We start from the raw sequence: 10,586 nt of genomic DNA on the forward strand, positions 1-10,586 counted from the left end.
ATGCCGGACCCATTACCAACTGATGATGAGCGATTGAGACCTTCCTAAAGAAGTACGGTGCTATGACTTAAAGCATGTCTGCCAATAGAGACCAGCATACATAGAGTTAGATTCATTCATTCATTACTTGTCTCATATCATATTGCATTTATGTTTGTTCTGAAATCCTGCCATTTATGTTATTATGGATTTAACTGCCTTACTGAGTTTCTTTGAAACTCATTCCTTTATTGTACAATGTTTGTTAGACTATTCTGCAGGTACTGAATATTATGACGGTCCCTATGAAGAAGCGCAAGGCGATGAGGCATATCTCCAGGAAGGTGATTGCGGTTACAACAATTACACTGAAGATTCCGCGGGTGGTTATGCTCCGTACGATGCTTAGTCCGACCATTGAGTGGAAGCGTCCTTGTGCCATTTATGAGATTTATACTTATAAGGATGTTGTCTATAAAGTGGAGAACAATTTAGTTACCCATTGTACTTGCTACTGGGATTAGATTTTATCTAGTTTATTCTCTTTTAGAGCTACTTTTCCGCTGGTTTTAGAGTGGGATTTTGCCTCACTTTACTTATCTGTTTTTGACACTCTGATTATATCTAGTACTCTGATTTATTTATGATTCATTCTTTCCTTATTGGATCTATGGTTTATCTTCCGCACTTTTATTGTTATTGTTCATGATTATGTTATTGTTTATGTGGGAGGTTGATTACTTGATACCTGATCTTCGGGCTGTGGATCACACTCTCGGGTATGCCAGATAGGGTACCGGCTGGGAGGATGTGACAAAACTGGAGTCTAAGTTCATTGACTTAGAGAAACAAACTGGAAAGAAACTGATATAAATACTTTTGAATTATTCCGCTGCCCTCATTTTTGTTTTATCCTTTATTCTTTATTTCTTTCCTTTGATATTGGAGCATTTTGGGCTCCTGTAATTCATTTAATTCAATTATTGAATATTCTTTGCTCATGATTATCTGTATTTGTCTTAAATATTGTTGATAGACTAAAACCTTGGATCACGAATCGCACCCATGGGTTGTCGGGCGGGTAACCGAGACCGACGGGTGGGATGTGACATAGCATGTGTGGGAAATTTCTATATATGATAAGCTTTTCCAAATTCATTCTCACCTTTTAAATACCAAGTTATAATCTGGGTGCAACTAGGTTTGGCTCATTATCATCTCCATTATCAAGTATAGCGTCTTTGGTAAAATTATTAAGTGGTATTCATTGTTAGAACCAGAAGATCAGAGGCACAGTATAGACAGACCAATAACAAAATCAAGGAGAAACGAATGTATAAAGTATACCTTATGTCAAAATCACTTACCTGAATGTAGTAGAATGAGTGAAAGGAAAACTAGCACGAACTCGAACTGGGTGAGTTGAGGTGTACGAACAGTACTTTTCCTTAAGGTATTTGAACACCCCCTCTTATGCTGCTGGGTTTGACCTTGACGTTCTCACCTCCAAGATACAACAACTCCTAGATCTGAAGGCAGCACTCCAACAGAATCTACTTGCAAAGGAGATCCGAAAGTAATACACAGGACAAGAATGAAGAAAACAAAATTGGAATTTTTCTAACACTAGATTTTCGAATTTCTGTTTTTCACCAAAACCCGAGTGATCCTTCGTTCAGAGCTTAACCTCTATTTATAGGCTCATATGGACACATTCAAAGAGCTACATATGTACATAAGGTCACCTACAAAGAGTTGTGACTATATGATCAGTCACCTCTCTACTACAAAACCCAAAACCAGGTTTTCTAGATCCAAGTCCCATCATAGACACTTAATATTATTTATATAATATTATAGTGCCCCATGGCTTGGTTAGACTAGGGTCTACGGACCACTACCGCAACCACGCCCGACTCGGTCCAGCTTGTTGCATACGCATGATCCACACGTAACTCTCTACCAACATACACCCCACTTAGGAGCTATATATGTATATATAATCATATAATCATTAGCTCAATCCGATGTGGGACTAAACACATATGGTAATCTAAATCACCTAATATACATCCAGAAGAGTCCTATAGAGTAAGAATAAACAAGAGTCCTAAAACAAAACTAGGGAGATAGAGTTTTAATGATTTTGAAACTTATCTAAATAGTATATTGATACGGAGAGATTATGATCAGACCGGGTTCATACCTGGTCCGACCCTCGACCCCGGTCGAGACGGAGAGAACCGACTCGCTCCCGAGGGAACTGAATTTAGAAGATGACTTGCTGAAGAAGAAAGCTTATTCGGCTGCAAGCGTGCCTTAATCCTACTTATGGATTAGGGTAATTACCCTAATGATGGCAGACTCGAATTGACGGCTGCGGATAATCATTACCGAAGGGATAACCATCACATAACCTAAAGGTTATCTCAGGAGTCCTCTACTAGTCCAAACTAGTAGAAGTCTATTGCTCAACGGATCTAACAGTTAAGATCCAACGACTACCTGAAGAAGGCTCAAGTGCATCCAACGAAGGAGATTCGAAGGTACACTCTATATAAACCTCACTACCATACAAGGTGAGGGGATCGAAAAGAATACTATCTGAGACTCAGGTTCAGATACATACTGATAGACCAAAACTATCAGCGATCTGCTATCTAGATCACCTTTCCCAGTTCTTCATTCCTTAGCTCTGCGCTTCTAGCAGAGCCGTTTGTGATTAAGTTCATCAACTGACTTAGCCTTCGGAGGTGGACTCCCGACCCCAGCGGTCGGGCCACATCTGACGCTTTCGTTTTGCAGGTCATCACGAGGATATTTAAGGGCTGAGCAGATTTTGGATGCATCATATATTATATTATTATTTTCTTTTAAAACAAAATCCAACATTCATGACGCCCATTTTTGCATCCATTTCCATTGAATTGTTATCTGTTGTGAAAAATTTACTGAGTAGATTTACATATTCTACTTAAATGTAGGTGATCAGATTGAGATTACAATTGGTGATTGCATACAATTCATCTTTGATAAAATAAAAGCTGCCACAAACGACTTTTCAGCTGAAAATAAGCTCGGAGGAGGATTTGGAACTGTTTACAAGGTTACATGGTATCTCTTATTTAATACACTATGTTAGAGTATACAATGTTCAGATTTCAAATACAAGTAATTTAAAATTTGTGTTGCTAAAATTTATACTTTACTCTCAGGGAATCCTTTTAAATGGACAAATAGTGGCTGTGAAAAGGCTCCCGAAAACTTCTAATCAGGGTGAAGTAGAATTCGTGAATGAGGCGAAACTGGCAGCCAAATTGCAGCATAAGAATCTTGTCATGATTCTTGGCTTCTCCCTTGAAGGAGAAGAAAAACTGCTCATTTATGAATTAGTGCCAAATAAAAGTCTTGACCACTTTATTTTTGGTTTAGCTCTCTTCCTCCTTTCTTTGATCTTGAATCTTTGTAGACATCAAGAAATAGCTACCACTATATTTTGACACCGATGAGCTTATACAGCATTGATTTGACACTTTAACTTTATATTTTTTTTCTTTTCATTATATATATATATATATATATATATATATATATATATATATATATATATATATATATAGATCCATTGAAAGTCTGCAATTCAGCCGGGGAAAACATTACAATATCATTGAAGGGATTGCTCGAGGGCTTCTATATCTCCATGAAGACTTTCAAATTAAGATTATTCATCGAGATCTGAAAGCCAGTAATATTTTATTAGATGAGGAGATGAATCCAAAAATTGCAGATTTTGGCATGGCAAAGTTCTTTGTATCTGACAAATCTCAAACCATTACCAGAAGGGTTGTTGGAACATAGTCAGTTCAAGTTCTTTGAACCCATTGGTCGTACTTTGTTTCAGATTTTTCAAATGAAAATTTGAGAATATTTGATTAAAGATCATAGGTAGGGTAACATATTTATTATCTTGAACTCATTCATACCGAATGAAATATAGTGGATATATGGCACCAGAGTATGTAATGCATGGGCGAGTCTCAAATAAAACGGATATGTTCAGTTTTGGAGTCTTGCTATTAGAGATCGTGACCGGCCGACCAAACCAAAATTCAGATCAACTAACTAGAAACATGGAGGGTGGCCTTCTCAGCTATGTAAGTCGTAACACTTATCAACCATTGAGCAAATTCTGAACTCTAAAACTAAATCTATGCAAATATGAAAATTTTGTTTTAATTAATGTATATATGTTGATATATTGTTGTAGGTTTGGATGAAATGGACGAAGAGAGAAGCCTTGTCATTGATTGATCCAAATCTTAAAGGAAATTATGATAGATCTGAAGTGATTAGATGCATTCACATTGGACTGTTATGTGTCCAAGAAAATGTATCAAACAGACCCACAATGGCCACTGTTTTTCTCATGCTCAATAGCAACTCTGCCGCTCTCCCACATCCTACCTCAGCAGCTTTTGTAATGGGTAGGGCTAGCAGCCTGGGTGAATCTTCAGGTCCATCTGCAAATCAGTCAGAAACAAAGTCACTAAATGAAATTTCACTTTCTGCTTTGTCTGCTCGATAGTGTTGGAGAAATACCAACTACAAGGTGTTTGGATTACTACCACAAGGCTCTGATGAGTTACTATTCCGCAATGGGGATGAAGCGAATGTCTTCTTCTTGCTAGTTTTCTAGACCAAGTGCTCATACATGTACAACAGTGTCTGCAAATATATAGGTACCCATGTATACATATTTTGGCTTACCCAAAATAAGAAAAAAGAAAATGTATACACATTTTGTATGCCTACGTGTAGATCCACATGCATTTTACAGATAGGTATGTCCTCCTTTCATACTGTTGCTCCAAAATTCTGCTTGACAATACAAGCAAATGAACCTGTAAAAACATGCTCAAGGTTTAATATAAAAAAAAAAAAACAAAAAAAAAAAAAAAAAAAAAAAAAAAAAAAAAAAAAAAAAAAAAAAAAAAAAAAAAAAAAAAAAAAAAAAAAAAAAAAAAAAAAAATCTTTTTTTTGGGGAGAAATATATTTATATAAAAATTAAAAAAAAAATCTCCTTTAGTAATTTTTTTTTATTTTTCCCCCGACTCAAAATAAAAAAAAAATTTTAAATTTAAAAATAAAAAAAAAAAACCTAAAAAAACACAAAACAAAAATTAAAAAGGGGAAAAAAACAAATATATTTTCATCTAAAAACAACCAACATACTACCCAAACAAGCCTCCCTTGGTTGCCCATAGTTGAACCCTTCATCATGTGTTCAACCATGTCATAAAATGGTCATTCTATATCTCCCGGTTTGAACCAGCAGTTGCACGATCCGACCAGGTTCGATACTTAGTAAAGTTCGACCAAGCGGTTCATGGTAGGACCGACCAGAGTGATAAACAGCATCCACCTAACAGGATAAGAAACCTCACAAGGGTAGAGTCCTACCGACCAACAACCACAGAGGAGTTCCAGTTAGGTTAAAGAACTCTCCCAAAGAGTTACTCTCCTATGGCAACTCTCATTAGAGTCATATTCCAAATATAACTCCATCACTATACTCTATATAAACACCTCAGGTAAAACACTATGAGGCAGGTATTCATACTTCTTGTGATCAATTACTTGAATTCTCTATTGAGTAGTTGAGATCATATTATTGGTACTGACTTGTTCGTCGGAGACGTACCTCGACCCCCCAAGGTCGAGCTCGTATCTTGCAGGTTCGTGACAGGGAAGGACGAGCGAGATTCCGTATCAACAATTGGCGCCGTCTGTGGGAATCTTGATCAAAAAGCCACCGTGCAGATCATATCACGAATGCTAAATCAAGCCTCTTGAATAATAATGAGGTGATCAAATTCCCTTGTAAGGTAATATTGTCTTCAAATTACTTTTGAGTAATCCAACCATAAGTGTTTCCGTTGCTCCCAAACGTAAGATTGCAAAATCAATTAGATGGGAACTCCCTCAGTTTTCTGAAAAACAGATGCGATCGGATTTTTTCCTTTTTTGAAGTATGATTCACACTTTACCTTTTTTTAAATTGGTAAACTAACTCGTATATTCAGAACCATTGGGTGCTTTGGTGTTCATAAAATCACATTGCAGAGAAGAGAACCACATGCTTTGATTTGTGAAAATACAAAATACCCTTTAGATGTAAGGAAAGAGAAGCCTCACCGGAAGTAATACTTCAGCGATTGCTGCTCTCCAGGATGCGGTAGCGTTTTTCCTCTGATTTAATCCTAACTGAGTATGGTCTTCTTGATTTCCATCGCTGTTGCTTCGGAATCATCTGGGCAGAGATTTTGTTGTTATTGGCAAGATAGATATGCACTTATAACGCTAGAGCTTGGTGTCAATCTACTACTGCTCTATTGAAATCAGTGACTACTTGAAGAACTGAAGACTTAGAGATGGATTACCGTCGATCTCATGCATATCGTTTTACTGGTCAAGGATTTCATGACTTTTGTACGATACGAATAATCAATTAAACAAAAATTCCTATCTTCAGAAGAGTATGATTGATCAACAATCAAGCATCAACCAGGGAGGATAAGCAACAAGAGCACAGCAGCAAGGATGAGATGATGGCCCAGCAATTATTGAAGTAATTATGCTTCAAGCTAGCCTTCCACGCATTCCACCTGTGATCATGCTCCGCCACCTCTGCCGAAGCAAAACCTATACATTCAAATTTAAAGTCCTGGCATTCAAATGCAATGGCTACCAAAGAAACGAGCGAGCGGGAGATGTATGTCCCTGCCACCGTTGAACACCTGGCAGCAGCAGCTGCTGCTTATTCGTCAACGATCCTTGGCAAGCGTGGCTGAGTGTGTGCAGAATTTCATCACTGCAATGGACTCGTTGAAGCTCAACATGATAGCTGTGGACCAGGATTTTTAACAGCATGCTTGAAGGAAACTTCGACATTACAGTTCTCTCCCATCTCATCAACGATCAAACATCAACCATGGAGGTGATGTAGGTACTTCTCTTCAGAACATATATAATTGACTTCAGTTATTTCTCTTTCTTTCCGGGAGATTATATCCTAGGGATCTGATTGAAAACTGAATTGGGTCTTACATAAAGTATGCACTTTCTTTCATTGAAAAGTGTTTTAGCTTCATTGGATGAAAATCCATTGATTTAAGATATTTTACCTTACATTGATGAGGTGATAGATTAGTCTGGTTCAGCAACTACAGCACCATGATCGAGTTCATTTTATGAGATTTTGTGGTTCCTCAATAGATTTACAAAAATGGCCACCGTGCTTTTGGCATGACTCTAAAAAGACCATAAGTATGCTAAGAATCCAATTTTGTTGACAAATATCATGGTACATGTATGCTTTCATTATCTTTTTTCAATGCTACATGCATAGTTACACTGCTGGTATTGTTCATCATTTAAATAATGAAATTGCTATTATTTATGCTCCATCAATTCTGTCCCAAAAATCAAATCACATGGCTCCGGTGATTATTTATTGGGTTTTATGGAGATTAAGGGAAGAGACACTTTGTTGAGAAATTACAGATGTATTTTTCAATTTCAAAACGTGGTTCCCACAATGAACAAGCGGTGGTCATGCATGACTTCCAACGCATGGAACTGCATCAAAAAGTCATGGTGCGATCAAAGGCGAAGGTCGTAAACCAAAAGGAGGTTGATGATGATACTTCGAAGGGAAACCCTCAACCTGAAAAATCGGTAATTCCCGATCAGGTAGAGATTAATCCCGGCCAGGTGGAGAAAAATCTCGATCAACGGGAGAAAAACCCCGAACACCCGAATCAAGGAGCATTAGCAAATCAAGTTGAGAAACTCCAGAAGGGACATACAAAGCTTCGAGAGGAAATATCCTCCTTGAATGAACTAGTCAGGATGGCCTTGGGTCATATAATTGCCCCGAATGCAGACCCTAAAAATACTCAAAAAGTATTTGAGGGAAGCAAGAATAACCACCTAGTCATTCCCGATCAAACTCCTCGACCATCTCTAGAAAACGGACAAAAGTTAAAAGAGAAGGTAGGCGAGAAGTCCCTGGCATCTGAGAAAGAAATTCCAAATAAAGATCCTCTGATCAACGAAGATAATGATCGAGGAAGCAGCAACAATCCTCTCAAAGAACCAAAAAACAAAAGAGTTGAGTCCGGACCGAGCAAGCGGGAAGAGCGTTTGAGCAAACAAATCAAAGAGTTAGACGAGAAGGTAAACAAGTTAAACGATCCAAAGAAAGATGAGCTATATGCTTTTCTAAAAGAGGATCCTTTCATCCAAGCTATCTTTGAGGCCGAAATATCGAAAAGCTTCAAATGCCGAACTTTCATATTGTTCGATGGATCACAATGTCCAAAACATCACATCACTTGCTACAGGTCGACCATGTCAATCTATAAGCATAATGAGGCCGCCATGTGCCAAAGTTTTGCAGCCTCTTTAACCGGTTCCGCATTGGACTGGTTCTTGGCGTTGCCAAGCGGTTCGATTATGAGTTTCGACCAACTAGGGCGAGTGTTTGTGCTGCGCTTCCAGGGAGGAGTTGGATTGAAGAAAAGAGAAGACATTTTGTTTGCTATAAAACAAGGTAGAACGGAATCTATCCGAAGTTTCCTTCAAAGATCAATAATCTTACCATGCAAATTGAAAGCATGGACGAGAAAATTGCCTTTCATGCGTTATACCAAGGAATTACTCATGAAGGATTGCTAGAGCGACTACTGCAAGATATGCCAAAAACATATGCGGAACTGAATGAAAGATGTCATAAAAAAGCAGAAATTTCGAAAGCTCGAGCAGAACCCCAAAAAAGCAAGAGATTAGTAATCTTCCACCATTGAATACAAGAATATCCGAAATCTTGATGCAAATCAAAAATCAAGGACATATGAAGTGGCCGGATAAAATCCGAGCACTGCCAGGAAAACGTGATAAACGAAAGTATTGTGAATATCACAAAGATCACGGCCATTGGACGGACGATTGCAAAAATCTAAAGACGGAGATAGAAAACTTAATCTCTCGAGGACACTTAAAGAAGTATATCCAACCTAAAGAAGATGGCCGACCACAGGACAACCCTGTCCCGAAGAGAGAAAGGTCGAGCCACAGGGAAGAAAGAAGAAGTCCGGCCAAACGCCGACCTGAGGCGGATGAAAAACAAAGAAAAAGATCTCCAGTCCATACTGTATTTGGTGGTCCGACAGAAGAATCAAATCGACAAGCAAAAAGAAAAGTACGATATATTGGGAATACTGAAACCCATAAAAATATATCTACTGAGCCAATAATTTTCTCTTCCAAGGATCTACGGGATATCACAATCCCTCATGATGATGCCTTGGTAGTGAAAATTCTCCTGGAAGGAACTGAAATCCATAGAGTCCTAGTGGATACTGGATCGTCAGCGGACATATTATCTTTAGACGCGTTCAAAAAGATGAAGCTAAAAGAAAATATGTTCGTCCCATGCGAAACCCAGCTTTATGGTTTCACGGGATCATCAACCCGAGCAGAAGGAATGATCCGATTAGAGCTACGGATTGAAGAGCACCCACGAGATAGAATCGTACAGACTAATTTTATGGTCGTACGAGATTTATCAGCATACAATGCAATCATAGGACGACCAACCCTCTGCGCACTTGAAGCAGTGGTCTCCTCGCTACACATGAAGATGAAATTCCCGACCATTGAGGGAATTGGAGAATGTGTAGCCGACCAGAAAAGTAGCCGGCAAAGTTACAACAACTACATGCGGAAAAAGAAAAGGACGAACTCGACCATGACCATTGAAGTCAGGGACGACCGTGATGAAGAAACCTTGCAAAGAGCTGAACCAGTGGAAAAGCTAGAAAGAACCCACTTCAATCCCGACCAGAAGGAGCAAGGTACCATGATCGGTTCCGAGCAAGAAGCAGATTTCAAATCAGAGCTCACTGAGTTTCTAAAAAAGAATTCTGATGTTTTCGCTTGGTCGGTGAAGACATGCCGAGGATCGACGGGGAGGTGGCTGAGCATAAACTCTGTATTGATCCACGGGCAATTCCGGTTGTTCGAAAAAGAAGAAACTTCGCCATTGAAAAACATGAAGCCATTCGAACTGAAGTGCAAAAGCTAAAACAATCTGGCTTTATAAAACGCACAGACCACCCGCAATGGCTAGCTAATGTGGTAATGGTCAAAAAAATAAACGGGAAATGGCGGATGTGTACTGATTACACAGATCTCAACAAAGCCTGCCCAAAGGATCACTATCCACTACCAATAATCGATCTTCTTATAGATGCAACAGCAGGACACGAAATGCTCAGTTTCATGGATGCATATTCAGGATACAATCAAATCCTTATGCATCTTAAGGACGAAAAGCATACGGCATTCATGACTGATAGGGACAGCTATTACTATAAAGTAATGCCTTTCGGTCTAAAAAATGCGGGAGCAACATACCAAAGAGCGGTAAATAAACTCTTCAAACATCAAATTGGTCGAAATATGGAAGTATATGTGGACGACATGCTGGTGAAAAGCATCTCAAAAGAAAATCATCTAACTGACCTGGCAGAAGTATTCAAAG

The 10,586-nt window shown here is 38.6% G+C and overlaps 1 pseudogene; it reads left to right on the forward strand.

The window, feature by feature from the left end:
- Nucleotides 1–4,109: 4,109 nt before the first annotated feature.
- Nucleotides 4,110–4,564, forward strand: LOC149005207 (cysteine-rich receptor-like protein kinase 44 pseudogene; annotated as a pseudogene).
- Nucleotides 4,565–10,586: the final 6,022 nt, after the last annotated feature.

The sequence above is a fragment of the Hakea prostrata genome, chromosome 9 (assembly GCF_041222555.1).
Source record: "Hakea prostrata isolate BN-2017 chromosome 9, UWA_Hpros_2, whole genome shotgun sequence".
Taxonomy (NCBI): Eukaryota; Viridiplantae; Streptophyta; class Magnoliopsida; order Proteales; family Proteaceae; genus Hakea; species Hakea prostrata.